A 16,913-nucleotide genomic window follows, 5' to 3' on the forward strand; every position below is an offset into this window, starting at 1 on the left:
CATCTCACCACTGACCAATAGGCAAACACGTCCCCTTGGTGTTGAATCTAATAAAATACGGCCGGTCTTCAGACCAGACAGCATTCCGTCAATTCAACAGACGATGAAGCATTCCGACAAAATAATCCGGCTGGATAAACGAGTGTGGGCATCCAGACGCGGAAAAGGGGGGCGGAACAATCCTCGAAATCGTTCCTTCAAAGGCTGACGATCCGCTCACATTCCGCGTTTCATTACGCCATGGAAACTCCATGAAACAGTTTGGTGGGAGAGGTAGAATCGCCGCGGAATCCGTGAGCAACTAGACGGATTTTCAGCGAGGCAAACTGAATCAAATAACAGTTATCCTTCGTTATTTCTGACCTGGTATACGAGGATCACAGGAGAAAAACACGGCAAAAATATTTTTATCGATTTCCCAATTTTTATTTTATCTTACGGTTAAATGGGAGAACTTTAGTCTGGCGTGTTTAAAAATAAAGATAACTTGTTAAGGACGAAGATGAAAGTTTCTTAAAGATAGCTGATAAATTGCGCAAGGCTTGTGGAAGCTAAAACATAATTGTTAAGGTAATGTTTGAAAAGTTCGAAGAGGATGAAGAACGCGTATTTAACGCTAGAATTTCCAGTTACGTTATTATATTACCGGATTGGCGATATATAGTTCTATTGCTTCAAGGCCAAATGATGATTACGGAAGAGTGAAACTTCAGGTCAGGTGTCGGACTACGGTTCCCTCGTTAGCGGGCTGGTCGCCATTGTTGTAACCATGTAACAGGCAGGCACGTTGCATGCAGCCTGCCAGGGCAAATATCGTCGTGTCCCATGTAACTGTACGTGGAACAAGGCGATATTATCGTGGTAACGACCGTGATAACAAGGGCCACAAGTTTTTTCCCGCTTAATGCAACCCTCGACAGTGCTGCCCTCTCATTGACGAACCAACTCGCTCTGCTCAGCTCTGAGATCCTTTGCGCTGGTTTATTTGCATTTTCTTTAGTTAGGTTTTTAATTATTTACCCGTACCCAGAAGATTGCGAGGAAGGTTTGACGGTGAAAGTGAGAATGATAATACGCCGGTATAATTATCGGGCTGCGATTGTATTATTCGTTTTATGGGTATATGGCGAGACTAAGGCCGTTCATTAATGGTTTCGTAAAGATAGTTTTTCAATTTTTTATAATCATCTTTTAGGATCTCGCTTTTGACGGTTGTTTAGATTTCTCAGTTCTTTCCGTTTTATTTACTCGATATATATTAACATATTTAATTTCCTATATATAGAACTTATTAACTGTCTGCAATATCCTTTCACGATATTAATAATCTTAACTCCTTTGCAATTACACTCGTTTCTCATTTCCAACAAAATAACTTGCATGTACATGAAACCAACAATCAAAAAGCAATTGCTCTAAACCTTCAAAAACCAGCTAAAATTCCTCCGAGAGCTGGGAGGATCAGAGCGAGAGCAGCAGCCTTTCCATTCGTATTAACCCAGAAAACAGGTGCTCGAACCGCGACTCATTAAAATTTAAATCCAACCCCACGTATGTAGGATACAGTGGTGAGAAAGATATAGAGTAGTAGTGGCGGCAGCTTGTGGCGAATTTTCACTAACAATAAGTGTCGCCGGAAAAGGGGTGGTTTCTGGCTGGTGTCGACAACCCCTGACACACAGTTTCAGCGTCGTCCTACCACCACATTCAGCGAGTCGACGTAAATGACGATGGCATCGATCTGCCATTTGTCTCGGTCTCGTCGGGGCAACGTTATTTTCTAGCGGGCCTCTGTGTCTTACGTCTGCCTCGACCATTTGCTGGGAATTCGGCCCGCGTCACGTGACGCGTGCTGGTATGCGACATGGACGTTTCCACAAAGGTAGCCGACGAGAAACGCGGCCATGAGAAACGCGTTCCTGACACCTGACGACGAATGCACGTCGTGCTTGCTTATGTTAAGCCTCTCTATAGGGGAGCGAGGCCCAGCTGGACACGCCGCTTTTCGTGAATGGGCATCGCGTGAATCGACGACGGCACGAATTCCGGCTTTTTGTGGGAATACAAGAGGATTGGTGGAAAGGAATTGGACGGGGATGAGGAGGTATGTGAACGAAATTTATCGGCGAATTATTGATTGAATGTTCACTGGGATGAAATGATTTCAGATTGATGGTTTTTATAGGTTAGGATATTGTTGAAAAATAATTCTGAAAGTTTATGTAATTTTTATTGGCACGATACAAATTTAGGATCGAGAGTGAGATGTTTGCCGATTTATGGTTTGTAAAATAGTAGGAAAATAATCTTGAAAATCTACGTTATTTTTTTATTGGCGAAGAGCGAACTTAGAATCGAAAATTGAAGCTTGATGGAAAAGAATCGTAGCGAAGGAACTGGGTAGGTTAGGTTAGTGAACGAAATTTGTGCGTATTATTGATTCATATTTTAGTACGGTGGCGTGGTTAAAACAATTTCTTTACAACGAATCAGTCTCCTGATTTGTTAACATTGTTAATAAATAATAAACATGCATTACGAATCGAATCAGAGTTCCCTATAATAAAATAAACTCTAACCTCAAAAAGTTGCTCGCGATGAATCGTCTGTGTGATTTGTGGACTTTATTCCAACGAGTATATTGAAACGTTGCAACGTCGCTATCGATCAAAAGAGCACGCGTTTTCGAGATTCGCCCCATTAAAGTTGGAGTACCTCGTGGATTATGCGCGCCCCAGCCATACACCGCGTATCGATGTACGAGCATATTGAATTCGTCGGGACACGACGAGAACGGTCGCGTTTGCATGGAACTCATCAAGAAAACTCCGTATCACTGAAATCACAAGGAAACGTCCTGGTTGCTATAGAGCCGACCCCATTGTGGCAACCGGATTGGTTTGTAGGTGGATACGATACGCCAGATAGAAACGAGGCAACGTGACCATAACACACTGTCTTTTCCATTTGCGTTATGCTTATATTCTAGTCTTTACACGGTATCTAACGAACCACAACTTCTATTAAATTTTCCACCACGAATTGTCCTTTATGCTATATGTGAAAACACTGGAATTGTTGCAGCACAAATTATGATGTAATATTGGAAATTTTGTGTATTTATAGAAAGATAAGATTCAACTTAATTCAGAATGAAATTCTAATCTTGAATTTTTATAATTCAGATTACGATATGAAAATTTGAGTAATTTCTGTCAACAAGTTTCAACAGTTTATTTTACCCAATCTTAATTTCTATCAGCCTATTTCAAGATGTTATCTTAACCTTCAAGCAACACGTATACACGTATCGCGGATGTAAAAATATTTCTAATATAAAAGAGGATTAATTTACGTTCCTTTCGTAATATTTTACCAGACACAAAACGTGGTGATAATTTCCCAATCTCCCTAAAATCTCCAGTTTCAAGCTACATTTCTCCATCCAACAGTCGAAATTCTCTCAAAACACCTACACCTAGCGCATCGCAACATCCAGACGCATGCATAAAAGTCGACAGAAGTCCACAGACGCATCAAATTACACCAAGCATCGCGTGTCCACGCGGTCTGTCGCGCGAGCAGAGAAACCGTTCTTTGAGGCCCCCGATTATCGATAATATTTCATCAGTGAGGTGGGCCGGCGTTCTATCAAAGGCCTGGATGAGCAAGCAAAGAGGAGGCCTAGGTAAATGAGCTTTCCCGGAAATCTCGCGGATTCGATCCATAAATAAGTCCGCAGGAGCTTATCCGCGCGATCTACGCCGGAACTTGTAACCCTAAAATAGTAGAGGAATGGCCGCTCGTCACGAAGTCTCGCGAGCTCAGGGAGCTTAGTTGCTCCTTGCGGTTTTACGTATATGTGCACGCGTTCTTAGTACGTACTGCGAGCGATGGAACCGCCGCGATATAATCGATCCGCTGTACGAGAGATGAGAGGGCAACGAGCGTTGTTACGACACAGCTTGGGAATCTTGATAGACTTTGAGGAGAGGATAATGCAGGTACGAGAGTTAGTTTCCAGGTTTATTTGTTGCGAGTTGTACGAGTTTCGAGGGCCAGATATGTGCGGGTTGAGTTTTTGAGGTTAGGAGTGATAGAGGAGTATCTAACAACCCAAGCATAAATATGGTAATTTTCCTAATCTCCTCACTGTAAGGAGATAATATTCTAACGAGGCAAACAACTGGAGAAAAAATTATAGATGGATTATTAAACTGTACAAATTATTCTTCGTAGAATACACACTTGACGAATGAAATATCGTCTCAATAAAAATCGCTGGGTGGCCGAGATAAAACCGACGTCCGCGAAAAATATTTGCCAGTCCATCGGTTTGATCGTTCTCGGTATTGGACCACAGATTTTTTGTTGTTGCATACATCTCGGCGTGTGTATTACTGTGTATGCGTGCGTGTTACTGTGTACGCATGCGTATATTTTTCTATATGCAAAATAACGTCCGGTATATTTGTCCTCGGGCGCGTTACACGCAGCGTCTGTTCAATTGGCCCTTCTCTCGTGTAGCGAGCTTTAAAAACCGATCGACGCTCCACCGACACCTGTCAGACAGAAAATAACTCTTGTCATCGTCGCGATCGACGGGGCTCGCGGGCTAACTGCGAAATTGTCGCGCTGCACGTGGACGACATCAAAGCCCCGCGACCTCGTCGACGAATGTTTCTTTGATCGCGAGTCTGGAAATTGAAATTGTCGATATACTTCTCTTTTTTACTTTTTTCTTCTCTTTTTTTTGGAACGAGAGGAGGGAGAAGCGATACAGGATGCTGCGTCTTTGATTAGGGGCTTGGTAGTTTCCAAATTTGTTTCGAAGCGGGTTTCGCTACTAAAAGTGTAGTCTAGTTATTTTTCTCGGTATATTTGGCAGCGTTTAAAGGTTCAGATTTAGAAATGGCGAGTCGATGAGTATTCTGGCCATTTTTCTGCATGTAGTTAGGTTATATTGGGAGTTTGAGGTGAATATCGAATCGACAAATTGAAACTGTAATCTACTAGTGACTTTTCTCTATGTGTTGGGGATTCTACAGCAAGAAATATCGAGCTTCTGGAAATTGAAACCATATTCCACGCTTCTTTCTATATTCCAAAAGCTTCGAGCTCTGAAACAAACATGAATCAGAACATTCCCCAAAGTTCGCACATTAAATTTATCAATTAATTTTTAATTACAAGATTAAAACTACAATACGGTAGCTATATACCGTAACTTAAAGTTTCTTTATACGGTCAGACTTTTATGAATCTTTGAGATTATTCGATAAGAGGTAAGCGGCGGGAACATACCAGCAACGTATGGGCGTGAAATTCCCTAGGACACATATATTGGGCTCGTAAAAGCTCCGGTGTAGAAATTTTGTATCTGACCGTTATTCAATTATCTGATTTCCCTTTAAGACACCTACGTTCGGCTCGTTCGCAGTTTAACGGCTCACAATACCGATTCCTGCACCCCTACCACCCTTGCTTGCTCATCGCCCGACGCAGAATCGTAAAACCGGTCATATCGAGCGTCGTAAAAGCCATCGAGGTTCGGCTCTGAAAGGGGCAAATTACAGTCGCCGCGAAAATGAAAGTAAAAGGGAGCTGAGAACGACTCTGGGAAAAATTCTTTTCCCCTTTCATCTTTGCTCTTCATTACCGAGTGTCTTTATTACTCTCCAGCTCTTTTACTCGACGTGGAAATGTACGAATAAATATAATAAAGGGAAAACCAAGTCGTTTCGGGTATTTCTGTTCCTTTAAAATTTCCTCCATTAAGAGTGTCTCGTAAATGAACTCGCAAGTTAGTCAGGCTCCTGTTAAGTTGGTAATCTGTTGGAAGCTCTTTCAGGTAAAAATGTAGAAATTTAATCAGTTGATCGTTTTTTTCCCTTTATCGTTGTTTCATCTTATCGTAATTGGTCGACACTGGTCCTAATGTGTCTTTATAAAATAGTAGAACGCAGGTTACTGACGATATTCGGATGCCATAATGATGAACAATTGAAAGACCCGCTTTCTAAGAGCCATTATAATCAAAGTTAATCAACCTATAAATCTATCCTCTTTATTAATCCTCAAACTGAGATCAGCTCGAACCTGGCGGAAGCATTAAAGCAACAAAAAACTTAAATCCGGGAAAGCAGGAGCTCACACGCACGCGCAAACACAAACCGAAGAGGCCAGGTTTCTTAATCACTGCCTCTAATCGGTCGGAGCCCGGGCTCATCAATCTCTTCGCGCCGCGTCAAAGAGACTGGGAGTTGTATAGTTAATGAGGCCGAAGCGTAACGCTCGCGGGTCCGCCAGGAGCTCTCGTGTCGGCCTTTCAAAGCGAGCCAGGGTGTCTTGTTAATTATTCGACGTTTGCTTTAGTTTAGACCGCGTAATCCGCGCATTATTCAACAGAGAGCCGCGCGTTCGCGGCCCCGGTTATCAATAACATATGACGCGAAGCCCACGGCCGATTTGAAATTATGCGTTTAACGAGGCTTAAATATTGCACGCGTACATATGTCGTAACGCCACGCTCGCTAATCCGCCCGCTGGATTTACGGCAGACTGACTCCCCCCATCCCAATTATGTCGATCGATCGTATTATATCGAATAAAAGCCCCTTCTGTTCCCCAGGTGTGTTTTCCTGATTACGTTACGTCGAAACGATGCTATATCTGTCCGCGTGCATTGTTATTTCGCGTGCAATCGCTGTCATCTACAGATCCTTAGTAAAATGCCACGAATCTTTGTGTTGGATTGGATAAGACGCGTTGTGTCGTTTTTCGATGTTAGGACCAGAACTGGTCCAGGGTCTGGTCATCGAACTGGGGCCACCAAAATTTTCAACGTTTCGCAGCTTTTTTTTAAGTTGAGAACCCCTGCGGTTGCCAGAAATGTTCGGCTTATCAGTGTTTTAATAACAATCTCTCGTAATAACTTAGCTCTTTCAACAAATTTTCATATTCCGATTAAGAAAATAGAGCAAATGACAGGGAATTTGTTCGCAAATGATCGACAGACACAAGCAGCGAAGGACCAAGACACACAAGTATCAATTTTCTTAAGTATCCAGGTTGAGCTTCGATTTACCAAACAACCTGAACAAAACAGTACATCAGCGTACCAACGAGGGTAATAATTAGAACGCGTGTACACCTCACGAGGGGAGGATTCACGTCGATTCTCTGATCACGAGTTGCTTGTATCGAAGAAAGGCTCGTTAATTGAACGCCAGGGGCAACGTCTCGCAGTTGAAAATTAGTCGAGTCTCTCGACCCATCGCTGAACTTCAATGATCCACAAAGAGACTAACTAAACCAGCCTAACGAGAGTTCAGAAAGGACCGAAAATCTGAAGTTCCAGCGAGAAACACGTTAACACACTACCTTTAATTTATCATCAAACAATCTTAAAAAGATTCGAGTTCGAAGATATCAAACTAGCGCCACCTGGATCCGACATGGCCGCTGTTTGCGCTGTTCTGACCCAAATACTGAGTTTAAGTAGGTCCTGTAACTTTTTTAGTCGATTTCTGCAGGCGTCTTTTCTAGATGAAAATCTAGCAATGAAAAACGAATGTTTCGTGTACCTATGTGTTTTTCATAAGAAAAAATTGTATATGTATTGTATAATTTTAAGCGATGTCCGGGAAATGAAGAAGGATATTTGGATTGTCGAAAGCGTCAAGCAGAAATATCACATCCTTCTTACATTGGAACGTTCACGTTGGTTTCCACGTATCTGTGCTTCGATCGTCCATTCGATGGCACAAACAAACTCGCCTAATTTCAAAAACGTGCACACAATTTGGCAAACAGCACGTCCAAACATCAGAGCCGGGGCTCATCAATCGATCCGCTCATCAAAACTCGCTTCCGCGCGCGTGGCTAGCGTCAGCCATTTTAATTCCAACTAATAAAATCGCCTGGAACGTGCTCAACGAAAGTTGTAACGAAATTTCATCCCGTGTTCGTGGGAACAATGTGCATCCTGAGTGTAGTCTGAACGCGACACGCAAGCTTTCATGAATTCTCGATGAACAAAATGGCGGGTGGCACGCATCGACGCACCGTAATGGCGTCTGCGAGACCTTCGACGCGCCCTTTGTTCGTGGAAAATTGTTTCTTCCTCGCGAGAAATCTCTCAAAGCGGCGTTAGAAAATAACGTTATTGAGAAAGGACAATCACTCACAAAGTTGAAGATTTAGCGCGAACCAAAAACTTTAGCTTGCCGATGACTTTAATTTTGTCATCGGTGAATAAAAAGAACAGTGTTTAAGCTTTGACAAAGTACTTTCAATTGGAATTGTCATTTTCAAATAAAACATGGTTTTTGTACATCAATGATTCTCCAAGATCTTTTATTATAGTAAGATTTCTAATATTCTTTACCACGTTGTGGTAACTGAATAAACAAATGAATGATTTACAATTGTAGTTTAAATCTGAACCAGTATCGTTAGATTATAGGTTATGTTTAATTTGTACGAAAATGAATCGGAGAGATTAAAGTACTATTGTAATTAATTCGTTAGAAGTTATAAAGAGGAAATATTGGATTTTTAAATACATTAAACGATGTTACAAGAACATATAACTTCGCTCAGGGACACTTTTATGGAAACTAACATCCGACACTGGGGGGGGCCCTTCTTGCATTCAACGGTGCAATTAAGGAATAACGCTTGTAACTGGTCTTGGCTGCGCTGATTTCCGCTCGTTTCTCGCACTCTGCATGCTTGCCCGGCAACTACTGAACTTGTTCAGGGTGATTTTCCGAGGGATGAGTTGGAAAGAAGGGCAATTTCATCGCAACAGCTCCTAATGGAATAAATCGTAGATTTGCTGATTAGTAACGTGCGGAAGATTGATCGCAGCTAGTATCGATCTTTTAAGTACTTGAAACTTTGTTGAATTATACTGTATACTTTCCTTCTTAAATCAAATATCGGCAGAAAAATATTTGTTTAAAAAATACCAGGTCTTCTCCTATAATAATACTATTAGAGATTGTTAATATTTCTTAGAAAAACTTATTTTCACGGAATTTTATACATGCATTTTTAGTCAAATATTTGAATTGACAAATTGATCAAAGCTGACAGATTTTTGAAACATCAATTTTTCCTTTACGTATATTATCATATTAATATATTTATTATTAAATAAAAATTAAAAGTGCTAATGAGGTACGCTAATATATTTCATGTAATAATAAGTACACAAGATTAATGTATTAATAAATAATTACACAGAAATTGAATCCATCATCCAAAATGATAAATCCAATAAATAGCCTCGTTACAGTAACGCCAGGCCAGACACGAATTCAGGTTACTAAACAATGATCGAGCGATTTTTAAAATCACTAATAGGCAGAAACAATATCATTCGTTATCTTTTATTAGCCTTGAATTTTAATTATTTTTATCTAAACGTTCTGCATTTCTGCCTACTCGACAAAGGCGTATTTGTTCGTTGAATGATTTCGCGGTATTCCCACTACAGAGCTATAAATTATGAGTCTACACACCCTTGAAATCGTGAGCGAACTCAGTCGTCATCGAAGTTTCATGGGCGTCGTATGTCTCGCGCCTGCCTCTATGCATCTGCAACGTCTAGTGATTTTTGTTTCGCGTTCTCTAGTGTGTGTGTGTACGTGTACGTAGCTTCCTTAAAATAACGCGCGCTGGCTGAAACAACGAGAATGAAAGATGCATATAAATAGTAGTTGTAGTACGTATACAGTCAGCCACAAAATTTTTCGTACAACTTTTAAAAGGATAGCTTTTATTTATGTAAAACAAGCAAACAAAAGCATTGGTGAATATATGCAGAGACAAAAACATTTTTTTTTAGTAATTCATACGAAATTTATTACAATTTTAGAGAAACTATGTAAATTTTATAAAAAAAATTTTACTGTAACGAAATAAAGTTATTATTAACTTTGTATTATTCTTGTGAGCGTGTGATAAACATATCCGGGTTAATTACTCGAAATTAATTAGAAAAAATCAATAATTTTAAATAGGCAAATCCTGCATCTAGTTTAAGATCCATCTAGTTTAAGATTCATCTCAAATCATAAATAACCCACTGTGGGGAATTAATTTTTTGTTGCCTTACAAAGATGGTAAACTAGAATAAATATGAAGTAGAAGGTTTGTGTACACGTGAAACTAGGCTAGTCGCTGCTTATCAACGAGTTTTCTTTTTATCAGTGCGAAAAGGGAATTTTTTTCGCTTAAGTCCTTCCTCACGGGGGCGGATTGCTCTTTGAGAAACTTCCGACGGATATTGGGCTGCCGTTAAGAGAAAAGAGTAAAATCAACTATGGCCCGGAATTGGCCAAAGCTGGACTTTCATAAAATCTCAAGGTTTCCATCGGAATTAGTGTTTTTATGAAAATTACTCGCGTAAGAAACTGAAACACCGACTCCACCACAGAGTATTCCCTGAATTAGAAACACTGGAGACGTTTTGCTTCTCTGGTAAGAATTTTTATTTCCCGGCCATCTATATAATTAAATTACCAATTGTCGCTTCTACCAGTTCCTTAGCCTTATTCTCGTCTTTAGTGCGCCTCACTTTTAAATGTATTCCAAATGAGAATTACTTTGGTAAATACATTGCGAGAAGATGCGTTTGAGTTTAATTTATCGCTAAACTTAATCTTAAAAGGTTCATTTTCTTTTTGAGCACATAATTTACAACAACGTATTCATTGATTTCTAAAGTATAAAACGTATTTAATTAATACAGCTCTTTTCTTCCAATTTCAGAAGAAACCAATGAACGTTGATCTCTTCGTAACGCGATCCTAACCTCAAACATGTTCGCCTGAACGATCGACTAACCATCCTGTGGAACGTAAGTACCAGAGAACATTTTCCAATAGTAATTCAAACCCAAGGGGACTCTCAGAATTTCTTTGAAATTCGACGAATCTCACAGTTTAATTTCTCATGAAACATTGCCCATTGTTTCGAAAATGCAACTAAAGTTTTCGAAACGTTGCGAAACAAACGCTCCTTTTTACCGTGTCACGTGGATCATCCTATTTTCAGCGTACCGCGAAATTTCAAAAAGTAGAGGAGAAAAATAGGAAAAAATGCATCGTGTAATTGCTTACTCTATCGTTCGCCAGTCGCGAAATGCCGAAGCTATAATTGTTCGGTCTCGTTCTTTTTCCTTCTGTTTTCGCTGCTCACAGTCAGGTATTACGACAAACAAAGAACCGAGGAGAAAGAAAATGTTCATGGGCGTTTTCAGTTGCACAATGGGGCGGTGCGACTTCTTGAACGACATGAAACTAGGTTAGACCAGGCAAAAGAGCGTACCTGTTTTGCGAATAAATTTTCCTGGCACTTGTTTGTATTAAATTTAAACAAGTCTCTAGGTGTGCGTCTGTTTAGATGTCATTAACTCTTTCATTATTAAAAACGACTAGAGTCAGACAAATTAGGAATGCGTTTTATATTAAGAATGACTACAGGGTGTACATGCAAATGGACGGCTGCAATTTCTTTGAAAATGCTTAAGATAGAACAAATTTTGGGAGGACGAAATTAAACGGTGATATATGTACACTTTACGCAGTTTATACATTTTTTCTTAATTTAGTCCCTGTTCCTTTTTTTCTATTTTTAAATTGAACGAAACGTTGGGTATTTTTGGGCTACCATATATGTATGGATAAGGTGAGTTTTAGAAACGCGAGGTCGCCGCAAATGTATTCCACACCGCGATTTCGTTTTCGTTGGCCGTGTCTACAAAGTCGCGGCATCACGGAACGTAAATTCTGTCGCGCGATTATCTACATAATGGGCAAGCGTCGCGAGAGTACGGGAAATTTATCGTCCGACTTCCCGATGAAAATTCATATCTTTCCCACCGTTGAAATTTTCCTAGCCCTTTCAAGCAAGGAACCAGGCCTCCTTGGTAAATTCTGCATCCTGGTTGCTGCCTTCAAACCTTATTGCCCTATGATTCTTTGTTCTCGTCTTGCGTTTCAATTTCATTGCTGTTATTCAGTTCACTCTTCATCCAATTGTGTTTTCTGTTCTGTCGTTAAAAATTGTCTTATATTTATTAGTTTGAACTGAAATCGTTATATCGAGAAGGTTTAAAAAGTCTTCTTCCGAATTTTAATATTTCAATTTTGCTTTCGTTTCGATAAATGAAAATTTTCTGTAAAATTTCCAAAGCAGGTTTGGTACCTTTTAAATCCACTAATTGATAAATTATCGTGAAAGAGGTGAGCATTTTGGAACGAGAACTTCATTTAAATATTTTATATCGATAGTTCTTTGTGAATACACTTAGTCTCTCGTTATTTAATAGGTTTTGTTATTGTGCATAGAAGAGAGTGAATAACGATAAAATTAGGTTAACTAATTATTAAACGAACCAGTTGGTGCTAAATTGTAGACCAGATTAGGTTTCCTATTAAGTTAATTATTTACTAATTACAGTACCATTGATTACCACGGGTAATCCATAATCTGAACCAACACGGCGCATACTTTCTATATCCGATTCTGCAATGACATTCTAGATAGGTCATTCGTATTAAATACACGTGATGCAATTTAATTAATTATTATTTACGACCAAATTTTGGATCAAACGTTCAAAATGATCAGGAAATACTAACATTACTCCAATTTTTATATTCCCATATCGCCTTTTTTTGCGACAAATATTTCAATGTTTTACTAAAGAATAGTTAAACATTTAAACCAGCTTCCTACTTTGGGTTATTTTATCGTATAATTATTCTTCTTCTTCGTTCTTATAAATATTCAGCAACGTCAGTAACGTATTCTATTCAGTTCGATAACAATCATGGGGTGCTTAGACAGCTTCGAAATCTGGCGCTAGGAATTTTTCGAAAAACTTTATCCAACATTCAAGACGAAGAAAACGTGCTTCGTAGAGAGACACCCTGTATAACGCATAAGGGATGTAAACGCGCCCGCGCGCGTATGCACACAGGAAGCCCGAAGGAAATGTCTGGCAGACGCCGGGGAACGTGATATCCGAAGTCACTCACGAATTCATAGGATCCCTTTCTTCTTTGTTTTCCTCCGTGCGGCCGTGTAACTCGCACGCGACCACGCGTACCGATTCGGTAATGTTCCCGAGGATTTCCCGGCAATCTCAGCCCGCTTTCCGCCAAATCTCCCGGCAATGAGCCGCGTGATGTTTTTCTATCCTATCCAACGTCTCATCCTAACCCATTGTTCGTCTCCGCGTTTCCTGGCTGACGGTCAGGAGCTGAATTTTGGATGTTGCCTGGAGCATCGTATTTCTTTCTACCAGCAGCTATCGTTTTATCATTTACTCACGCCGGATTTTCAGCCTGGAATGGATGGGAATAAAGAGTCTTAGGATTTATCGAGGGGGAATTGGGTTTCTGTCGAGAGAAGTTAGAGGTCTCATGTGAGAGTAGGGATTAAGGAGTTAAATGAAGATTGTTATTGATTTTTGTCCACACTGTGACAACTCAGAGTTCTGTTTAGCTTATGCTTATAGAAAAATATAATTAATTTTTGAAATATAGCGAGTTGCAAATACTCTGCCGAATGTAAATTTAGCAGTGGTAACTATACGACACTAGTTAACGCCCACATGGCGCTAGTATCGCGTTTTTGGGCAAGTTGAACACAATCATTGCAGTGGTAAGATATTGGTAAAGAGAATAGTATCAATCAATATAGAATTTAATTGATAATTTGTTTGTCCTCATTTATCTACTAATTTTTATCCTTATCTTAATTTTATTAAGAATTCTCCCGAGTTCATTTTGAAATAATTGTTGTTTATTGGTTTTATACATAAATGTACGGTGATCATTCGTTGTTATTCTCATGGATAATAGATACTTTTAAAAATCTTAGTGAAAAAGGACATTTTAATCAGAAGGAAAATTACGGTGTGCCCTTATTAACGGACAATTCAAGTACCCGACGAAACCTTACCCTCGCTGGTGTTGTATTTCAAATTCAATTTTCCGATTCTCATTAATTTCGGAGCGCTTCAAACGTTCGCCAAGATTAATTTTCTTCGTCGTCGGATCGCAAAACATTTAGCATAACGCAGAAGTCTCCCGCTCGTTCTTTAAATTACTAAAACTTCGTTCCTCTTTCAATGATTGAAAACACAATTAATTCAAGCTTCGATGTAAAAGTTAGGAAACTGAAAAATCCAAAGCTCGGGCAAAAGAATGTACCAAAGTTTTTTTTCAAGTCGCCCAACTCGAAAACACTTTTAATCCTGAATACTAAAGTACTCACTGGTCGAATCGCTTTGGATCCCATTAACAGCGGCAGCGTTACACAGTAGCCAGAACTAACTGCCAAACTGGACTAACGTGAGCCCAACACGCAGCAAAATTTTCCGTAACATTTTAGTTTTCTCGATCGGAGCAAAGAGAATGTCAATAGAAGAGAAGCTGCGTACACAGAAGGTAATCCTTGTAAATTCCTGATAACAGTCGCGTTTCCATCCGGTAGCTGGTGCAGACTAACCGGAAACGAAGAAATTGGGTAGAAGGGAAACTACTGGCTGGTTCTCGTTGCACATATACACCAGGATTTAGGTCAACAATGGAGAAGCCTCGTAGAAATCGCTCCGGGGAATAGACTAGGGTAACCGATTGAAAGTATTCTACTCGATTTGGCCGCGATTCCATGGAATCTCCTGAGCGTGGTAATGCAGCCACCTGCTTTACCACCGGTTACGTGTAACAGGATAATCGTCGACCCAGTTCGCGAATGGAACATGATTCACCGTGTGTTCTAGTCGTTGATCTTCCACTGACGATCCTAGTTCCTGAATGGAAGGTAATCGAAATCGTATGGAAGAGTTTCGATTCGCTCGAATTTCTAATGGAAGAGCGTTTCTGCCGTTGGCAAAAGGGAAAAGGGAGCTGAAGCTGTATTGTAGTATGCACAACCCTAGTCATAAATATTAGAACAGCTGTTGGTTTCGTATGGAACGTGATAATTAATTTAAAGTATCAAGAAAACGATTAATCTCTGTCAGACTCTTTACGTTCGTGCAAGGTTGTATCATCTATGGGATATTTGAAAATTCGATATTACATTTATTGAATCTAAGATACAGATATTTCCATAGAAATATGAAAATTCATCAAGCGTTAAAGTTTCATTACCAAACTAATTTTAAAGAAAAATGAGAAAACAATTAAAATGGTCGTCTCAGCGTAACGCAATTAAGTTCAACAACAAGACCAGGCTGACCATCGTCACCTGTTGTCGACATATCTGAAGGCCTTGGGGTAACCGTAAAACAGCGAAGTTCGTTTCGCTCGAAGTTTCGAAACGTTTTATCGGCCGAATTGTATAGTGTGCCGCCGTTATGAGTACTTAATTTATACTCAATAAAACGAGGCGAGGTCTCTAGATGAAAAATCGTGGCAACACGACGCAGTTCAAAGGCGTGGCGAGTTAGCGGTTTCGAACAATGTCCGTGCAAAATAAATTCAGTCACGTTTTTTACGGTTTCTGCTTAACGTTTCCGGAGAAATAGCAGCTAAAGAGACGTTAAACCGGGATATTTTCAGCTGGTCGGCGCGCAGGATTCGTTTAATTGGAATTGTGAATCGATGGTAGGGTTTTTATTTTTAGAAATTGCCGTGGAAATTGGAAAACACCGAGTAAATTTTCATCGTTAATAGCGTCAATTTGTTTTTAAATTGTGAAGGTTGATTTTTCCAGTTTAAAGTTCAATTTAGCCGGATTAAATGGCGGATATTGAGTTAGGGATTCCAGGAGTAATCGTGCAGATTATCCAATTCCATAGATTTTTCCCTATTGTTATCGAGGCTCGAGTAGCGTAATTGTTACACTGATAAACACAGCGGCAAATTTAGTCACGTATTCTAGGGTGCACGTAAATCTAGTAAAATATATCTAGGTAAAAATATTAATACGAATATATTAAAAAAATATATCCCGACCTATTAGGAATCTAGAAATAAAATAAGATAATTAAAGATATATATATATAATCTAGATGATTCTAAAGATATTCAAACCGAAAGGACCAATTCAGGTGATAATTGAATTTTAACCAATTTCGACCTGGTGTCAAAGAAATAATAAAAAAGCCAAGACTGACAGGCTGGCAGAAAGTGCGTTGACCCAGTTGGAATAAAAATACACGCGCGAGTATCCAACGGTGATCCGCTGAAACGCAGTCGCGTTTTTTATTTTTTCTTCTCTGTGACTGCCCGTTTTTCTCCGTGTCTGACTCCCACAAGTAGATAGTTATGTCGCACGGTTTGCATTTTAAAGAGCCGAGCAGATTGTCGTCACATTTTAAAGAACCGCAGGCTAACGACGCGTACATCCTCAAATAGAATCGGGCTCCTGACGAGGATTCCTTCAGGCTTTTTGAATTTTTTCTCCTGCTCACCGACCAATCTTCAGACTGTCATCGTCAGTAGTTAAGACGGCTTTCCCCTCTATCTTTTTTTAAACTTTCGAGCATCCTCTACTTGATGGTTTCGAGACGTCTTCAACAGTAATTAACACGTTCCTTTGGTACATTCTTTTGGGGAGGCCGTTATTTAGAGTCTGATATTCTGTCGTCATGTCTGCAACAGGTTTCTGAGAAACTAGTTGGTAGTTTCGTGTCTTTCAAGTTGGAAATCTGATATTAGGTTCGAAGTTTTGAGGCTGTAAAAAGAAAATAGAAAGCAGATGGAATTTTTAATTGTTTTAGCTGTTCGAGTGCAAAATTGAAGGGAATTGTTAACGATCTGTGGGTAGAATTAGGTAGCATAGAAAATCCAATTGTTTAAGCTGTAAGTGGCCAGAAGCCAATTTCTTTTTGTTTAAAAAACAAAATATAGAACAACAAGGTACAAACGTAGAATCGAATA

The 16,913-nt window shown here is 39.7% G+C and overlaps 1 protein-coding gene across 5 annotated transcripts in view; it reads left to right on the forward strand.

The window, feature by feature from the left end:
- The window catches only part of LOC100643304, a 316,203-nt gene that overhangs the window by 81,926 nt on the left and 217,364 nt on the right, over window positions 1–16,913 (forward strand). For 2 of the 5 annotated variants that reach the window (XM_048413546.1, XM_003401592.4), the window contains one exon: window positions 10,783–10,870. The exons of 1 other annotated variant lie outside the window; for it this stretch is intronic. The gene's annotated coding sequence lies outside the window, so the exon portion shown is untranslated. Of the gene's footprint in view, window positions 1–9,562; window positions 9,734–10,331; window positions 10,492–10,782; window positions 10,871–16,913 lie in introns of those variants that run through there. 2 more of the 5 variants (XM_020867212.2, XM_020867213.2) reach the window with 2 other exon arrangements.

The sequence above is a fragment of the Bombus terrestris genome, chromosome 16 (assembly GCF_910591885.1).
Source record: "Bombus terrestris chromosome 16, iyBomTerr1.2, whole genome shotgun sequence".
Classification (NCBI taxonomy): Eukaryota; Metazoa; Arthropoda; class Insecta; order Hymenoptera; family Apidae; genus Bombus; species Bombus terrestris.